We start from the raw sequence: 17,610 nt of genomic DNA, 5'->3' as shown, positions 1-17,610 counted from the left end.
TGGTAACAATAACTGGAGCCAACATTTATTAAACGCTCATGCCAGACACTTTACATGCATTGTCTTATTTACTCCTGGTGGCAGGGGCATGGGGGTAGGTGCCCTCATTGCCCCCATTACTTACAACCGAGGAAGTGCGAAGTGGTCTGTCTAGAACCATACACAGCCATGAAGTCAGGTAGCGGGGGTCTGAGCTCAGCGTGACGATTGGATCCGATTAGGTTTTCTGAGATATACTCGATGTATAACATTATTTTTGGTTTCAGGTGTACAACATAATGATTCAATATATGCATGTACTGCAAAATAATTATCACATAAGTCTAATTAACATCCAGGATCACACATAGTTACATTTTTTTTTCCTTGAGTTAAGAACCTTTAAGATCTACTCTTAGCAGTTTTAGATGTACGAGGCAGTATTATCCACTGTAGTCACCGTGCTGCACATTGTATCCTAGGACTTACTTCCCTTTTGTAACTGAAGACTGAACCTTTTGACCACCTTCACCCATTTTTGTCCACCCTCCCCCTGCATCCGGCAACCAACAGTCTGTTCTTATAGTTGAGCTCACTTTTGTTTTTATATTCCACATATAAGTGAGATTATATGGTATTTGTCTTTCTTTGACTTATTTCACTTATCATGAAGCTTTCAGGGTCCATCCGTGTTGTCACAAATGGCAGGATTTCCTTTTATATGGCTGAATAATCATCCATTCCATACATGCCACATTTTTATTACCTATGCATCCATTGATGGACAATGTCTGCAGTGAATATGGGGACGCAGATGTCTTCTTGAATCAGCGTATTTGTTTCATTAAGATAAACAGCCAGAAGTAGAATTGCCGGATATGGTAATTCTATTTTTAATTTTATGAGGAACCTCAATAGTGTTTTTCCATAGTGGTTGCACCAATCTGCATTCCCACCAATAGTGTGCAAGGGCTTCCCTTTTTCCGCATCCTTGCCAACACTTGTTATTTCCTGTCTTTTTGATAATAGCTGTTCCAACAGGTGGGAGGTGATATTGTGGTTTCGGTTTGCATTTTCCTGCTGCTTAGTGATGTTAATTAAGCACTTTCATGTACCTGTTGGTCATCTGTATGTATTCTTTGGAAACATGACTATTCAAGACCTTTGCCTGTTTTTAAATTAGATTGTGTGTGTGTTATTCTTTATATATTTTGGATATTAACCCCTTATCAAATATATGATTTGCAAACATTTTCTCCCATTAGATAGGTTGTCTTTTCATTTTGTTGATGGTTTTCTTTGTTGTGCAAAAGCTTTTCAGGATGATATTGTCTCACTTGTTTATTTTTGCCTTTGTTGCCTTTGCTTTTGGTGTCAAATTCAGAAAGTCATCACCAAGACCAATGTCCAGGAGCTTATCACTTATGTTTTTTTCTAGGAGATTTATGGTTTACCTCTCATATTCAAATTCTTTAATCCAGTTTGAGTTGGGTTTGGTGTATGGTGTAGGGTGGTGGGTGGTTCAGTGTCGTTCTTTTGCTGGTGGCTGTCAATTTTTTTTAGCACCACTTATTGATGAGCCTGTCCTTTCCCTAGTGTATATTCTTGGCTCCTTTGTATAAATTAATCAACTGTATATGTGTTGGTTTATTCCTGGGTTCTCTGTTCTGTTCCGTTGATCTGTATGTCTGTTTTCATGCCAAAACCATGTTGTTATAGTTACAATTGTATAGTTTTGTTATAGTTTTAAATCAGGAAGCATGATACCTCCAGCTTTTTTAAAGTCATGATTTCTTTGGTTATTTGTGGTCTTTTGTGGTTCCATATAAATTTTAGGATTGTTATTTCTATTGCTGTGGAAAAAGACCACTGGAATTTTGGTAGGAATTGAATTGACTCTGTAGATTGCTTTTGGTAGATTAGGCATTTTAATAATATTCTTCCAGTCCATGAGTGTGGAATAACTTTCCATTTGTGTCGTCTTCAGTTCCTCTTGTCAATCAATGTCTTATAGTTTTCAGTGTATAGGTCTTTCATCTCCTTGGTTAAATTTAGTTCTAGGTATTTTATTCTTTTTTATGCTATTATGAATGGGATTGTTAATTTCAATTTCTGATAGTTTGTTATTAATGTATAGAAACACAACAGATTTTTGTATATTGATTTTTGTATCCTGCAGCTGTACTAAATGTGTTAGTTCTAACAGGTTTTGGTGAAGTCTTTAGAGTTTTCTATATACAGGGTCTGAGCACAAATAACACCCCTCTTTTATTACAAAATTGTAAGCATGTGATTCTGTAACATAACAGTATCACATTCAAGCACACCATATGACATTTTAAGTGAAATGTTCAAATTAAATCTATAAATTATTACAACCGTATTATTACCCTACCAACCACACTCAAACAGGTGTTACTTCTGCTGGACCCTGTATCCTATGTAATCTGAAAGTAGAGACAGTTTTTTTTTTCCTTCCCTTCCAATTTTAATGCTTTTTATTTCCTTTTCTTGCGTAATTGCTTTGGCTAGGACTTCCAATACTGTGTTGAATGAAAATGGTGAGAGTGGGCATCTTTGTCTTATTTCTGATCTTAGAGGGAAAGCTTTTAGTGTTTTGCCATTAAATATGATGTCATCTCTAGGCTTGACATAGAAAGATGGCCTTTATTATTTTGAGAATTATTCCCTCTTTACCTGCTTCATTGAGAGTTTTCATCATCAATAGGTGTTGAATTTTGTCAAATGCTTTTCCTACATCTCTTGAGATGATCATATTATTTTTACCTTTTGTTAATGCGACGTATCATATTGATTTGTGGATGTTGAACCATCCTTGCATTCCTGGAACAAATCCCACTTGATCATGGTGTATGATCCCTGTAATGTATTGTTGAATTTGATTTGCAAATATTTTGTTGAGGGTTTTTGTATCTATGTTTATCAGGGATATTGGCCTGTAATTTTCTTTCCTTGTGGTGTCCTTGTCAGATTTTGGTGGTCTGGTAAACTGAGTTCGGAAGTGTTCCCTCCCCTCCTATTTTTTGGAAGACTTTAAGAAGGATTGGTATTAGTTCTTCTTTAAATATTTGACAAAATGTACCAGTGAAGCCATTTGGTCCTGGACTTTTGTTTGTTTTGAGTATTGATCCAGTTAGCTTTCGAAATCTGAATCATTACAATTTAAATAATTACTGTTTTCCAAATTTGTAGAACTTTTTCTGCCTTTTAGAGACTGGAGCTTGAGGTCACCTTTGAGGACAGAATACTGCTTTGGGGAGTTCACTTAAGGAGGCCTTTTGGTTATGTAGAAGAACATAAGATCTTATTCTGGAACGTGGAGCCAAATTGTTTCACACAGCGAACTCTAAGGACTTGCCACTCAGGTTCTCTCACTGGATGGTCGTTAGGGATGTAAGAGGCCTGGATTTCTGGGAGATAAACCTTCTCAGTGGAGCGGTAAAAAACTGGGCTTCCCATGGCCAAGTGCATTGTGGACTCTGAGCAAATGAGTGTCCGTGGCTGTACTCATGTCTTTAAATAGGAGTAGAAGAATTAAAAGCATGAATCGAATAAGGACAGTAATGTAATTAAGGAGACTGTTTTAAGGAAGAGAAGCCTAAAGTGAATACTGGAAAAGAACAGTCAAGCTATACTAAGTATGGCTTGTTATATCTTTTTTTAAAAGATTTTATTTATTTATTTTTAGAGAGGGAAGGGAGGGAGATAGAGAGAAACATCAATGTGCGGTTGCTGGGGGCCTTGGCCTGCAACCCAGGCATGTACCCTGGCTGGGAATCAAACCTTCGACACTTTGGTTCACAGCCCGAGTTCAGTCCACTGAGCTATGTCAGCCAGGGCTTGCTATATCTTTATTTGACATTAGATGTGGAAAAAATGTTAAAGGGGAACATTGGTAAGAACATCAGAATCAGTGAGAAGAAAGCCACTGAGACCACATATGGAAAGTGATTAGCAGTGAAGTGGAGAGAAATCTTTGTCCTTTCTGAGTGGAGAAATTGGAGAGTTTCACTACAGATGCCTGAGTCTGCAGCTGAATTCCTTACTTGCTGCTCCCTGAACGACTTTGCGCCTCCTCCCTCCCGCACATTTGCCCAGGTGATTGCTTCTGCTTTCTTCCATGATCCCCTGCATCTCGCCGCTAGACTATTACCCGAGATGGCACTTGTCCTCACAGTCCCTGCGTAGATGCCGTTTTCTCCAAGAACCTCTCTCCAATTGCACAAATCGGAAATGATTCTTTTATGTTCTTGCTTTTCTTAGAGCAATTCTGTACTGTGCTGACAACACTTGGTATAAATCCTTTGATATGTAGTACACAGAGCCGTGGTTTCATAGGCTAACAAGCGAATTTAATTTGGCATCAGTAGTGCTTACATTGTCTTGAGAATACAATATGTACAGTCAGATGTCGACTGCTGGAGACTTGGGGATACTGGCGTGCTGTTGCGTGAGACAGTGAGGAGGAGGAACACTCCTGGAGGACAGACGGATGGGTTGGAACTACCTAGTGTGGGGGTGCACAGGACAGAATAGAAAGACGGTGGAGTCCGTCGGAGTCCTGGTGACTCCTCCCAAAGCCCCTGCTCTCACTGTCTTCGCCGACAGTGCCTGACAAAGCAGGAGCTGAGTAACTTTTTCTTCCCTCTGCTCTCTGATGACTGACATCAGGGCTACCCCCTAGCCACTGGGCCCACGTACTTGTCCCACGTGGTCGTCTAACCAGAAGACCTAGGTGTTTCCAAATACCTTGCAGTTTCTTTTCTGCCAAATTTTTGAGGGCCAGAGGCTAATCCACTAGAACAGTATTTCCCTGTAGCTTGGTTTTTAATTGTATTCCGAATTTAGTTTGTTTCTAATGGCTTTACGAATTTTTTTTCTCCCAATGCCTTCAGAGAAAATTATGTGCTTCTGAAGCCCTAGGGTACCATTTTAGTGAATTAAGACTTCAGTTCACTGAACGATCCCCCTGTGGCCTGAAAGAGTTAATACAAGTTTCTTAAGTACCTTATTAATTCCCAGGGAATAATTTACGCATTAGAGTGTAGCTTAGTATCTAGCCGGTTACACACACTATGGATTTTTCCCTGATAAAGTAAATTTGAGCCTTTGAAAACAGATGGAAATTGAGCTTCAATATAGGAATCCTTCTTAATAACTAGTTAAATGTGTGTAATGTTTCAGTAAGAGAAGTGGTATAACAATAAAGATGAAGCAGGTTCAAAGCTGCTGTTAGACCTTGACAGATTAACCTCTCGACACTTTCCTACAGTGGGCATTGCGCTTGTATCAGAGACAGCGCAGAAGGGTGGTGAAGCCCCTAAGTTTTAGGGTCTTTGAGCACTGACTGGGCTGTTTCTGGCTTTACTACCTGATAACTGTGTGACTTGAGGCAAATTAATGAACCTCTCTGATTCAGCTTATTTTCACCTGTAAACTGGAATAATACTAGTACCCAACTCATAAAGTTGTTGTGAAAGGTAACAATTCAGTAAGTGTGAGCTGACATTTTTATTATTCGTCATTGTGACCTTGGGAGCTGATCAAATGAAGTAAGTGACGGAAGGTGCCAAGCGCGGTGCGTGGGACAAGGTAGCCGACACTGGACAGAGGACAGCTTTTGCCGTTCGTGTTGCTCTGCAGAAGGCTCATCTGCAGAGGGTTCCAGCTTCAAGGTGCAGATGCAATCAGCCGCACATAGTATAAAGCATGTTGGTGCTCTGCACCTGCTTCTGATGTTGTTGGGTGATGTGTCGTCTCTGGAACGCACCCCCTCCCCCCAGTTCTGTACATGTCACTGGAGAGTGTGGCTGGCTTGGTCTCCCCCTCCTTTTATGCCCTAGGCAGAAGTAATTTGAAAGTGAACTTTAGTTTTGGCATTTTCTTAATTTCTCTCCATATCCTTGTGCCTCCCTTACTTTTGCTGCCTCTGTCTTCAGTCTTCCAGTGCCTTTGGCTGCCGTACAGATGCCGTTTAACAAATCTCAGATCATCCTGTGTGCAGGTGTGTGACTTTGACTTGATGGGACTGTGGTTCTATGACAAGGTCAGGGGCCCACCTTATTAGACCGTGGCTCATTTTCCATCACGGGAAAGTTGTTCTTGGAGTCCCTCATCTGGGAGAGAGGCTAGCTGCTCAGACTGGAGAGGGGAACGGGGCTGCGGTGTGTGTGGCAGGAAGAACTCGGGGCTGCTGTGGGGTGGAACTCTGCTTGACTCTTGGATCTGAGTGTGACTGGCCAAGATGTCCATTTGTTTGGGAGGGACAGTATGTAAAGTCAGGTAGGGAGTAAGAAGTGAGGACTATGGGCAGGTAGCCTGTGAAGTCATACCTGCCTCTGGGGACCAAAGCACGTGCATCTTTAGGTAGCACCCTGGGTTGGTAGATTGAAGGGGTTTACTCCTTGGGCATTGTGGGGCTGTTGATAAAGTAGCAGCAGGAGGATGAAGTTCAACTTGGGGCTTTATATATCTCACATTTATGCTGTCTTTTTCATGCAGGACAGTAATGAGAGTTCATGCTGTTAGCCGTATATGGGTCAGATGCCCTTATAATAGCAAGTTTGGCTTGGGAAGGGTAAACCACTTTGAGTCAACCGGTCTGTAATGGGAAGGAGTGAGAGACCTCCCGCCCAGCCCAGCGAACAACATGACCAAAAGGAAACGAGATGAATATGCCACAAAGGGACAGGCGGTCACTCCGCAATGAGCTCAAGCAACATCCCCTCCCCAGGAGTTCGCCAGCAGGGTTTGTCAGTGCCCGTATGAGCATCACTGCCGAGGGGGTGCCCTCCTGGAGAGGGTGGCCGGGGCAGGCGTATTCGCACAGCGGGAGCAGAGACAACGTGGTGCAGAACCTCTGGAGTCAGTGAATAGCTCCCTCTGTCTCTCGTGGTTCCAGATCTGCAGCGGGGCCAGCTGGCATGGCTTGCCCTCCACTGTGGCTCACCTATGGGCTCACCTATGGGCTGGGACTACAGTGAGCAGAAGAGCTCCGTCTTCAGTCATCTTGGCAGTTATTTACTCTCCGTAAATTACTGATATGGAAAACACGCCATCTTGTTTTATATGATTGACTGCCTTTATGTTTGTTTGGCTCGAGGTGTTGTTTGTGAGCGTCGGCTGTAATGAGGTCTCTGGGCTACAAAACTGAGGGTCTCGTCCTAGACGGCCAGCCTCGGAGGTGATGGACCGTGGCCAGCAGCCCTTTCCTGGTGACGTTCCGGCTTTTGCTTCTGTGGTTACCCACGTGTCCTGTTAGTGTAGACATGTTGTGCGATGCTAACCTTTGTGCCTGTTTGTTCACTTTCCACAACTGGTCATGCATGTGACAGTTTGCTTAAAACTTTAAAAAATGAGCAAGACAATTATAATCAGTTTCCCCCCCCTGAGAAGTGAAATAATACTACTTTGTTTCTGAAAAATTTGACTTCAACTGGTTTTTATCTTAGGCTTCACGTTGAAAGAGAATTATGGTGGAATAAACACAATTAGTGACATCTGGTTGCTGCAAGGATCAATAATATCTGATGTGGAGGTATCTATTTTGTGATAATATAGCTTAGTTTCATTGGCTAAAACTAGAAGAATAAAACAAATTTGGAAGCAGCTTGGTTACTGCCTCAACAGCAGTTATTCTGAGAGACTGTTGCCATTATTTTTAACAAGGGGGTTTGTACTTCCATGAATTGGTTAATCTTAAAGACCAGATGGTAGTTGTATCAAAATTTTATAAAGCATCAGCTAAAAGCACAGGAATTTATTAACTAGGAAAGTTAAACATCACTTCATCCTAATGAAAGCATAAGCATTTAAATAATAAGAGTAAAATTGATGAAACATTTTATTTACTTAATATAATAATTTACTCAAGGGGAATATAAAGAGGAAAATTAGAAACAATGGGCCCTACCACTGTTGTCCTCTATGAAGAGAAAATATAGAGAAGAGGCAGGATTTATAATTATAAATCCAAGTGCCAGTAATTATAATAAGTGTAAGTGCACTAGATGGTTCAGTTAACAGACGAAATTGTCAGATAAGAACACCAAGTCTAATGAGATACTAGGTTTACAAGAAGCATATCTAAAATATGAGCATATAGAAAGAAAAAGAATGAAAAATTGTATTTCAGGTTCATGCTAATCAAAAGAAAGCTGGTGTAACTATATTGCTAGCAGATAAAATAGACATTAAAGTAAAAGGCATTAGTGGAGATGAAGCGGTTGCTCCACAATGGTAAAATGTTCAGTTCACCAGATGTAGTAACTGAGGTACTCAGTAACATAGGTGCTAATTACAGAAGCAAAGATATGCAGTAACAGAAGGAAAATAGCCAAATTCATAATCTTTTTGGAAGTTAATAAACCTTTCTGAATAATTGGTAGATGTAGTAGAAAATTCAGAAAGATATAAATGATTTAAAAAGCACAAATAACAATTTGACTTTGCGGGCTTACATAGAATGTTCTACACACTTTCCGTATGCCCCATTCTTTTCAAGCCCACATGGAGCATCTGACACTGATTACCTGGAGGACTGGAAAACAAGCCTCAACAAATGTCAGGTGATCGAAATTATGTAGACCAAGTTCCCTAAGTGTAGGAATTACGCAAAGAATCAACCAAGATAATAGAAACATCCCCATATGTCTGAAAATTAAGAAATAAATACACTTCCAAATATTTTGTAGATGAATGAAGTTTTATGGTAGTACTGGAAAGACAAAAAACTCATTTTATTTTAAAAACACCGAAAAACTCTGGCTGTGTGGCTCAGGTGGGTGGAGTGTCGTTCCGTGCACCGAAAGGTCGTGGGTTTGGTTTCCGGTCAGCGCACATGTCTGGGTTGCGGGTTTGATCCCTAATTGGGGTGTGTGGAGGAAGCACCCAGTTGATGTTTCTCTCTCACATCAGTGTTTCTCTTTCTCTCCCTCTTTCCAATCGATGGAGATGTGTCCTCAGGTGAGGATTAACCCTCCCCCAGCCCAAAGTCATTGTGTTGTTGATGAACATAGTAAATAGATGGCCAACATTTGGGTGTGTTTTTCCTAATGTCCAAATATTTGATACTTACATATTCTAGAGATCTCCAATATTTAAAAAAAAATTCTCATTTTCTCGGAGGCTAGTGATCCTCTTGAGGAAGGATAGTAAGAAGCTAGGCAAATTCCTTGGCAGGTGGAATAAGAAAATTGAGACAAATAGTTGAAGAAACTGGCTGAGCAATTTATAGCCAGGTGCAGATGGTCACCAGGGTGGAAGGCCCCAAGTCCCTAGCAGGGGGCAAAACTGGGAGGACAAGGGCCCCACCCCAAGGTGACACTTCCTCCCCTGGCCTTTCCTCGCCGGCGATAACAGCTGGGCCTCAGTTGCATTTCAGCTCCAGGCCCTTGAAACCCTTCTTGTTTTATGGCTCCAGCTTTAATAAACATACTCCCATGGTCATCTGCCCTTCTGATGGGAAAACCCTTCCTGCACAGAGTCAAGAACCCAGGTGCTAGGTCCCCTGTCCAGCAACAGTCTGGGTTGGATTAGGGAGGTAAAGCTCTGAGCTGCGTGGGGAAAAGGCCACCCCTGCTGGTGGCCAGAGGGTGCGCCAGAACTGGAAGTCTGGATTTATTACAAGTAGGGCATTTACGTGCAGGTTTCAGTTCCCTGGCTGTCGCCTCTATTTTCATTGCCCTGGAGCCCAGGGACCAGCTGAGCCTACAGTGTGACCTTGGGCCAGAGGCTTAATAAAATTTGAGGCTCAGGTTGAGGTAGATTATTTCTGCTTCCCTATTTAAATAATGGTTACAGAAGCACCCTGAGGTCCTCTTGGATGCACAGATTTGGAACAGATGCCTCGTTGAAGGAGTATTTTGTCACATCGTGGATTCAGGAATATGTTAAGTGTAAGGTAGATATGTGTGTTTTCCTGGTGATCCTGTTCCATTGGCTCATTTACTGTTGTTTTAAAAACACTTCCACATTATCTCAAGTTACAGTTTCTTCTCCTGAGGCTGTTTCTCTACTTTGTGCCATTACCTTTCCTGAATAGAGGCCGGATATCTATGATGTAAATGATGGCACTGACAAACTCAAGAACCATTAAGTGGAAGGTTATTTTTTATTCTTTTTAAAGTGCATGACTTAACCTTGGTTAGCTACTTAGATATTTTAATGAATATCTTTCATTCTGGGTTTAAAAAAAGTTAATGGCATTTAGAATAAATGTTGATATAAACTTAGCTCACATTTGAATTTATAAAATGTATTGAATGTAGCTCCCAATTTTTGAAATAACCATACTTTAAGAAATTAAAACAAATTAACTGAGAGAAAAGTTACGTTTATATTACTTATTGGAATTAATAGAATAACCCTGATTCTGTTTCTCCTCTTTGTAAAGTTAAAAAAATAATGTAAGTTCTTATTGGACACGTCCTGTGTGTTTAGCACGTCCTCTGTGGACACGTCCTTAATGGTTTACCCAAGAATGGGCGGGAGTCCATTTCTGAGTGCCCAGTGGGGCCGCCCACTACTCCGAGACCTGTTGCAAATGATGACAGTTTCCCTCTGTCATACATAGAAACCGCAACAACTAGATTGATGTACACGGCCCATGCAGTTCATGGTTACAGGGACCGTGTTCGTCATTGTTGGGTGAGGGCCACTTCACAGAGGACTCCATACAGATGGTGACGAGGAGAAGCTGTCTGCTGTGCTTGAGCATGTCCTCGTGTCTGCCCCTATGCAGAAGGCTTCCCAGAGGTGCCTCGTGTGGTCCTTGTACTGACCCCAGGGGGCTGGAGGTGGGAAACCAGGCCACGGGGAGGTCGCCCAAGTGACACGTTTTGTGGTAGACCTGGTTCTGAATCAGGATTTTAGACCTCTGTCCGTTTCACCAAGGTTCAGATTGTCTATTAAGACAGAGAAACAAGCTCGGGCTGTGAACCAAAGTGTCGCAGGTTCGATTCCCAGCCAGGGTACATGCCTGGGTTGCAGGCCATAACCCCCAGCAACCGCACATTGATGTCTCTCTCTATCTCCCTCCCTTCCCTCTCTAAAAATAAATAAATAAAATCTTAAAAAAAAAGACAGAGAAACAAAAAAGAAACTGGGGCTGTGGACAAATCAGACAACATGACTTTATTTTCGGCTTCATGTTTATGCCCAGAAAGTTGAATATAAGAGGTTGCTTTTGAAGTGCTGTTTTTTTTTATTGGTACTTATAATCATTCCAGAAGCCAACTTTCTGAGGAAAATGTTGATAAGCAACATCGGGAAAGGTTAACAGTCTTCACATTTCATCTGCAAGAACGTTCTTTTGGTGTCATTTAATGCTTTAGCAGCTCCTGAAAATAATTAATTCAAGTGATCAATCTATATTATTTTTTTCATGTATATCAAAGCCACACATTTATTAAATTAAGTTCAGTTAATTATATTTCAGTGGCAATTCATATTGACTTTGTACGTGTGGGGTATACTGTTTAGCCCTGCTAGATAAGGCATTAACCCTTGACCTTATTAAAATATATCCTGAAGTGATAAGGGCAAAATATTATTGACAATGTTGTACTTAAATATCTCAAATAGAATGAAGCTAAGTTAAGTGAGGAAACTACTGGACTGAAGCTACATTCAGTTGACTACATTGAAGAATTCTCGCTGCTTAAAATAACCCACTAGATAACACGTACTGTATGTAACTAGGGCTTACTTTCTTGGATCTACTGGGAAGCTCTGAGTATGTGGTTATAAATGTGTTTTGGTTTATTTTCTCATTTTCTCTGATTAATCTGGGATAGGACCTATTTCTCGAAATCTAGTCCTTTCTTAGTCATGTTAGCCGATGAGTCCACTGATATACTTTATTAAGATATGCAGCAAGATTTAAAAAAAATAAGTAACTGAATATTTTAGAATATCTTGTATCTAAAAATTGAGTGAATATTCTCTGAAATTGGGGCTAAAAGTCTGTTGAATATGAATGAGTAGTTATTCACATAGATAATGGAGTTATTTTTAAAATGTAGACACTCATTAGTGAAAACCACTGTTTGCTATTTATAAATTTAAATCTCAACACTTCCACTGTTTCCAGCTCCTCCGTCCCCTGCATCCAGTCTCCAGATCCTCTCTGTCCTTCTCGGTCCCCGGCCCTCCCTCCCTCCTCACCGCGCCCCGCACGGAAGAAATGGCAGCCGTTAGCAGGAGCGCCCTCAACTTCCCACCCACCTGTCCACGTGGGTTTGTGTAGGCGCCTGTCCGCACTGTCTGTCTTTAAAGGCTTCTGATCCTAATTCTGAAAATATTACCTAAGTTCTTTTATCATCCCCAGATGCGTTCTTCATTGAAACTGCTGTTTTATGCCTTTCTCTGCTGACCCTCACATGCGGGGAGGCAGGGCACAGCCCCAGGGTTGTGCTTCCAGGGTGAATTCGACCCCGTCATTAGTTCTCTCCAGGTCCGAGTTGGGAGACCACACCCTGCCCCAGCACGCATGGCATTCCTGTACCTGGCCCTCCCCGACTCTTGTCACAGGGCCGCACCGAACGAGGTGTCGGTCCTGACAAACCGCACTGTTGGAGGGGGGTTCTGTGGCCTCGTAGTGTGTACAGATTCCCAGGTCAGCCTCGTTAGCTTTTGCTAACTATTCTGTCAGTTTTTAAGAACCTTGCTAGGGAGTCACATTAGATGTATCTACCCACAGCTTTTGGAAGTTCAGACAGCATTTGCCCTTCTCCAGTCATCTTGCACCTCTTAAGTTTTTTAGTCTGTTTCTTGTTTTTCAGTCTGCTTCTTTTTTTACATGTGAAATACAGCACATGTAAAAAAAGTCCATAAAGCAGACTTACAGTTCTGCCAACTGTAAAATAAACCCATGCAATCACCACCTCGATCAAGAAGGAGGGCAGTGCCTGCTCCCAGAAGCTCCTGCTTTTCTCACCTCTCTTTGGAGAGGAAGGCAGGTGTCCCATGAGTTTATGCACACATTCCTGTGTCGTAATTCACACAAGTTAGGAGGCTGCAGCTTATTTAGGTATCTAAGGTTTGTTACTTCACTGATTTCACCAGTCTTTCCCCCAGTGTTGTGTTTTCTGTATGTATTCTGAGGATTTTTTTTTGACCAATAAAGTAGGTGTACACTTTACATGTTTTCTATAACTGTTATGATGTAGTGTCACTAAATGAAACTTTTTTTATTTCCTACAAACCTCATTTCATTCTAAGATTGTTTCCTGCTAATAATTTTAGGGATTCCCATCATTCTTTTACACACATGGTATGCCTTTCTGTCTTTTGCATGTGTCCTTTGAACATCTGAACTCATCAGAAAAATACTTGCTTGACCACAATAATCTCTGAGAATCTCTTCCATTTCTTCCTCCTTGAAATCACGTGCATGTAGCCAGATCTTAATCCTTTCTGAGACTCTGGCCACTCCTGGTGTTGATGTGTGTGTTCACAGTCGTGGTTTTATAGAATGCGACATTTTATGTTTCTGTGTCTTTTCCTCTTGCTTCATCTCTTCGTCAGGCTTTTCCCTCTTGTTCTTTTTCTTGCCCTGCCTCTCTTCACCTCTCTCTCTTCAGTGAGGAAGAGTGGTGATCTTCCCCTCTCTTTCTTCCTCTTTCATGATACACAACCAAACAAACAAAAGCCCAACAATGACAAAAACCCCACAGAACCAAAATTTTAAAATAATTGCACAGGTACCCAGATTACCAAGATATCATTTAGCTGTGACCCGAGGGGCCAAAGAAAGGCTAACAGGTTTTAATTTGTCGAGTGAGGAGAGGATTTTAGGATGGTCTGATAGGTGCATATACTGTTATGCAACCACCGAGCATCTTTTCAATGAAGGTGCCTTCTTGAAAACGATGATGAACTCTGAACTTCTTCGCTGTTGGAGTTATGACTTGTGATTTTTTTCCCTCACTCATGCTCTCTGTCTTAGTCATGCACAGTTACATTTCTCAATTATATTTGCTTCTAAAAACTATATATTTAGTAACACAAAGAAGGTAGCATAATCAAACTTTCAACTATTAGTGATATTTATTGATTTATATGTAAACTGTTCCCCTTTATTTCTTGTGCTAGAGTAATGATCTTTGACAATTTGTCTCAATAGTAAGTTACTTTAATGACATATAAGAAGATATTTGGGATAATTAGCTAATCTGATCATTAAAATGTTCTTTCAAGCTTACGCCATATATTAAGGTATGACTCATGAAAAAGTTTTTCTATAAGTGATCTCAAAGTAGAACTAAATGTTGTCTGGAATTACTCTGCAGCTAGACTTTTCTGCAGGACTGAAGGTTGCAGCAGCTCTCAGCATTGGTATTGATTTTGAAAATTAAACCAATTGGCAGCCATCCCCTGGAGGACGCGAGTTCTGAGACCTTTAAATGTACTTGCACTACAGTAAATAATGTACCCTGGATGGAGCCAAAATATGGTGGGTTTTAAGCATTTAATTTAAGCATTTAATAAAAGCATTAAACATTTTAACTATTAAATTTTCTTCTTAATTGCAAATAGGGATGAAGTCACGATTGTTACAGATAGGAATATGGTGCACTCATTACTGCAGCCTGGCTTGCCACCTCAGTGCGGGTTCCTCCTGCCCTCAAACGTCTAGTGAGTTAGAGCCTTGGTTTTCAGCCTGCTCCTCAGAACTGCAGGAGTAGCTCTGGGGGTTTCCTGAGGCCTCACCCTGGGGGTAAGGAATGTTCGTGGGGTTGTGTGTGTGGGGGGCAGGCATTTTCCTCCTCCTTTCCATCCAACTCTCGTTCTCTCTTTTATTTACTTGCCTTCTATACAAAAAGTAACACATAAGGTTTAATTTAAAGAAAGGTTTGCTTTCATAAAAATGAAAAGTTGAAAAGTTAGTGTAGTGGGCTGTGGTACCTACAGTTTCTGTCTTCTTGTTCCTCTCCCAAACCCCGTCTTCATCCCGTACTGTGTGCGCGTGCCTGAGCGCAGCTCCCTGGGGGAAGTGCTCAGTTACTCTGCCCGCCACGTGCTCTCCCATCATTGAACTTGATAAGCCTCTTCTTGGAGGGAGTGTTAGTTCAAGGGTTGGGCAAGGGATCAACTGGGTCAGTTGGTGGCCCATTTGGTACTTTCCGTATAATTAGGAAAGACTGCCTTTTCTTTCTGGACTGCTGCTGGTGTGCGGGCTGCCAAGTGGCCGTGTCCCTGGCTCTGGGGAGCTCCTCTGAAGGATGCGCACACGGAGGGTGCAGGGCCAGGGCACACAGCCCCGGCAGCCCTGACTCCGGGAATCTGGGTCCTGCAAGGGCAGAAGCCTTCCTCTTAGGGCCCCTCACCCACGTGATGCATACATTCGCTCCTCCCTTAAAGCTATGTGGTTGTTTATTCCCACTTAAGATTCGGAGGTACGAACAATACTTAGGGAAGATGGCAAATTAGGAATTACCCTGTAAGAGTGTTGTTATTAAAAGAATCATAGAGTCTGGGCTTTCAGGTTTTATTTTTTAATTATTGTATTCTTGGTTGCTTGGGATGAATGATTCCACACATGGCCAGGAACCCATGCAAGTAAGGCACTTTGGATACCTTCTCTCAAGTGTTCCCAGAACAGCATTGCTATGGTCCCACGTGCTGACCTTGTGTCCAGTTCGGGGGACCCGGGCCCCCTGCAGGGAATACCGTGAGAACACTAGAGCGGACGCGCCACTCCCAGGGCAGCCCGTGCCCCACTCTTGAGTCCACGAACCTCACTTTCAAGAGTTTACCCATTTCAAGACACCTCCTTTAGGCTTCGTGAGACTCTGGGGCGTGCTGCTATTCAGTGCGTTCTGGAGGCCACTGTGAAAAAGGAGTAACATGCAGTCGTTAAGCTCAGGAGATAAGGATTCTCACTGTGGCCTTGACCCTTGGGGTCTTGAGACAAACCGAGGAAGGCTCTTCGGCAGAGAGAACCTTCTGCCTTGACTCTGAAGTTACTGTCCTCATTTATAGCAACAGACACTTTCTCAAAGAAATTTTATAGTGAAGTACTACAACTTTTTTTCCACTTTACTGAAGGCTCTGCCACTATCTTTGCAAGCCTCGTAACAGCAGGGACAGGAAGGGCGTTCCTCGACCAGAACACCCGTCCTTTAACTCTCCCAGCACTTGTGTTGGCCTGCTGCTCTAGTGCGAGAGTGTGAGCTTCAAGAGGGCAGGGTCAAGTTCATCTTGTTCACGATTACATTCTTCCCTAGCTGCAGTGGACTGCCTGGCACAACAGGTGCTCAGTAAACAATCTGCTGAAATAGTGACTGAAGCTCCGAAGTGATTGGGGAGGCTGACTCTCATTAGCTCAGGGCAGAAAACACCAGGTATTTTTAAGGCAATTAGACTTTTCAGGAACACTACTGTGCAAATCTGAAGCTCCTGGGGTAGCCTAGTCAAATGCCAGGACTATAATGTTACTGAAGGAAGAGTGTGTGTGTGTGTGTGTGTGTGTTTGGAGGGTAGATAAATAAAAGAGTGTATGTCTTAAAATGTCTGAATTGACAGAAACAAGCTTTACTTTAAATTCTCTTTTATTGGCCTCCTTATGTTTATAGACAATAATTAATCAGTACAAATAATTGTTGAACATTGCTGATGAAACACGTAAACTTTTCATTTCTACGTGTTTTAAAACTTGTCAAGAACATGTGACAAGCTATTGCTGGCTTTATTGTCCCGGGCTATGCATGCGACACTGTTCCCATACCGCCGCAGCCTCCGTCACCCGGCCTGCCTGGCCGGGCCCAGCAGGGGAGCAGCTCCTGATGGCCAGAGCTCGCGTGCGGCGCCGGAAGGCCTGGTGGAGGGGGAGCAGCACTGTTCTCTGTCCTGAAAGCGTGAGGCCACAGGGAGGCCGCGGGAAGATTGAATCGGAGGGACTCCCCTGTCGGAGATGGTTTTGCCAGTGTGTTATGTAACGTTATGCACATTGAATAGTAAGGCCTCCAGTTGCCGTGTGCAGCACGTGTGCTGAAGAAACCAAGTAGTGAGTTGACAATTCTATCTGTCACCTTTCCACTTTGGTTGAAATTCAAAGTGACAAATTTATACTTTAAGACATTTAGATTGGGATCCAAGATGGCAGCAGATTTGGTAGAAGCTACACTAACCTCCTCTTGGGACCAAACTGGAAATAGAACTAAATTATAGAAAAGTCTTGAAAATAACAACCGAAGACTTGCTGGAGAGAAACCCTGTAACCGAGGATTTACAGAAGAAGCCATATAGAGATTGGTAGGAAGTGCAGAAGCACGAGAGGGCTGAGGTTCTGTGGGGATATCCCAGCTGTGGGGGGTCCCCCTGAGAAGTGTGGGGCCTAAACCCCACGCCAGGCTCCCTAGCCTAGAGCACCAGTGCGGGGAAAGGTGTCCACAGGCTGTGGAGAGCAGCAGGGTTCCTGTCCACTGGGGAGAGAAGGCAGAGATGCAGGCCCCTTTTTAAAGGGCCAACACGTGAATTTCATCTGTAGTCCTACCCTAGGGTGTGGCAGAGGTGGGGCAGAGCAGACTAGAGCCACGTGAGGGGACCCTGGGGTTGGTGGCTCTGGGAGAGAGGGGCAGGGTCAGCTGTCGGGATCTCCATGCTCAG

Source organism: Phyllostomus discolor, chromosome 13 (genome assembly GCF_004126475.2).
Source record: "Phyllostomus discolor isolate MPI-MPIP mPhyDis1 chromosome 13, mPhyDis1.pri.v3, whole genome shotgun sequence".
Taxonomy (NCBI): Eukaryota; Metazoa; Chordata; class Mammalia; order Chiroptera; family Phyllostomidae; genus Phyllostomus; species Phyllostomus discolor.
Note: the sequence above shows the minus strand (reverse complement) of the source record.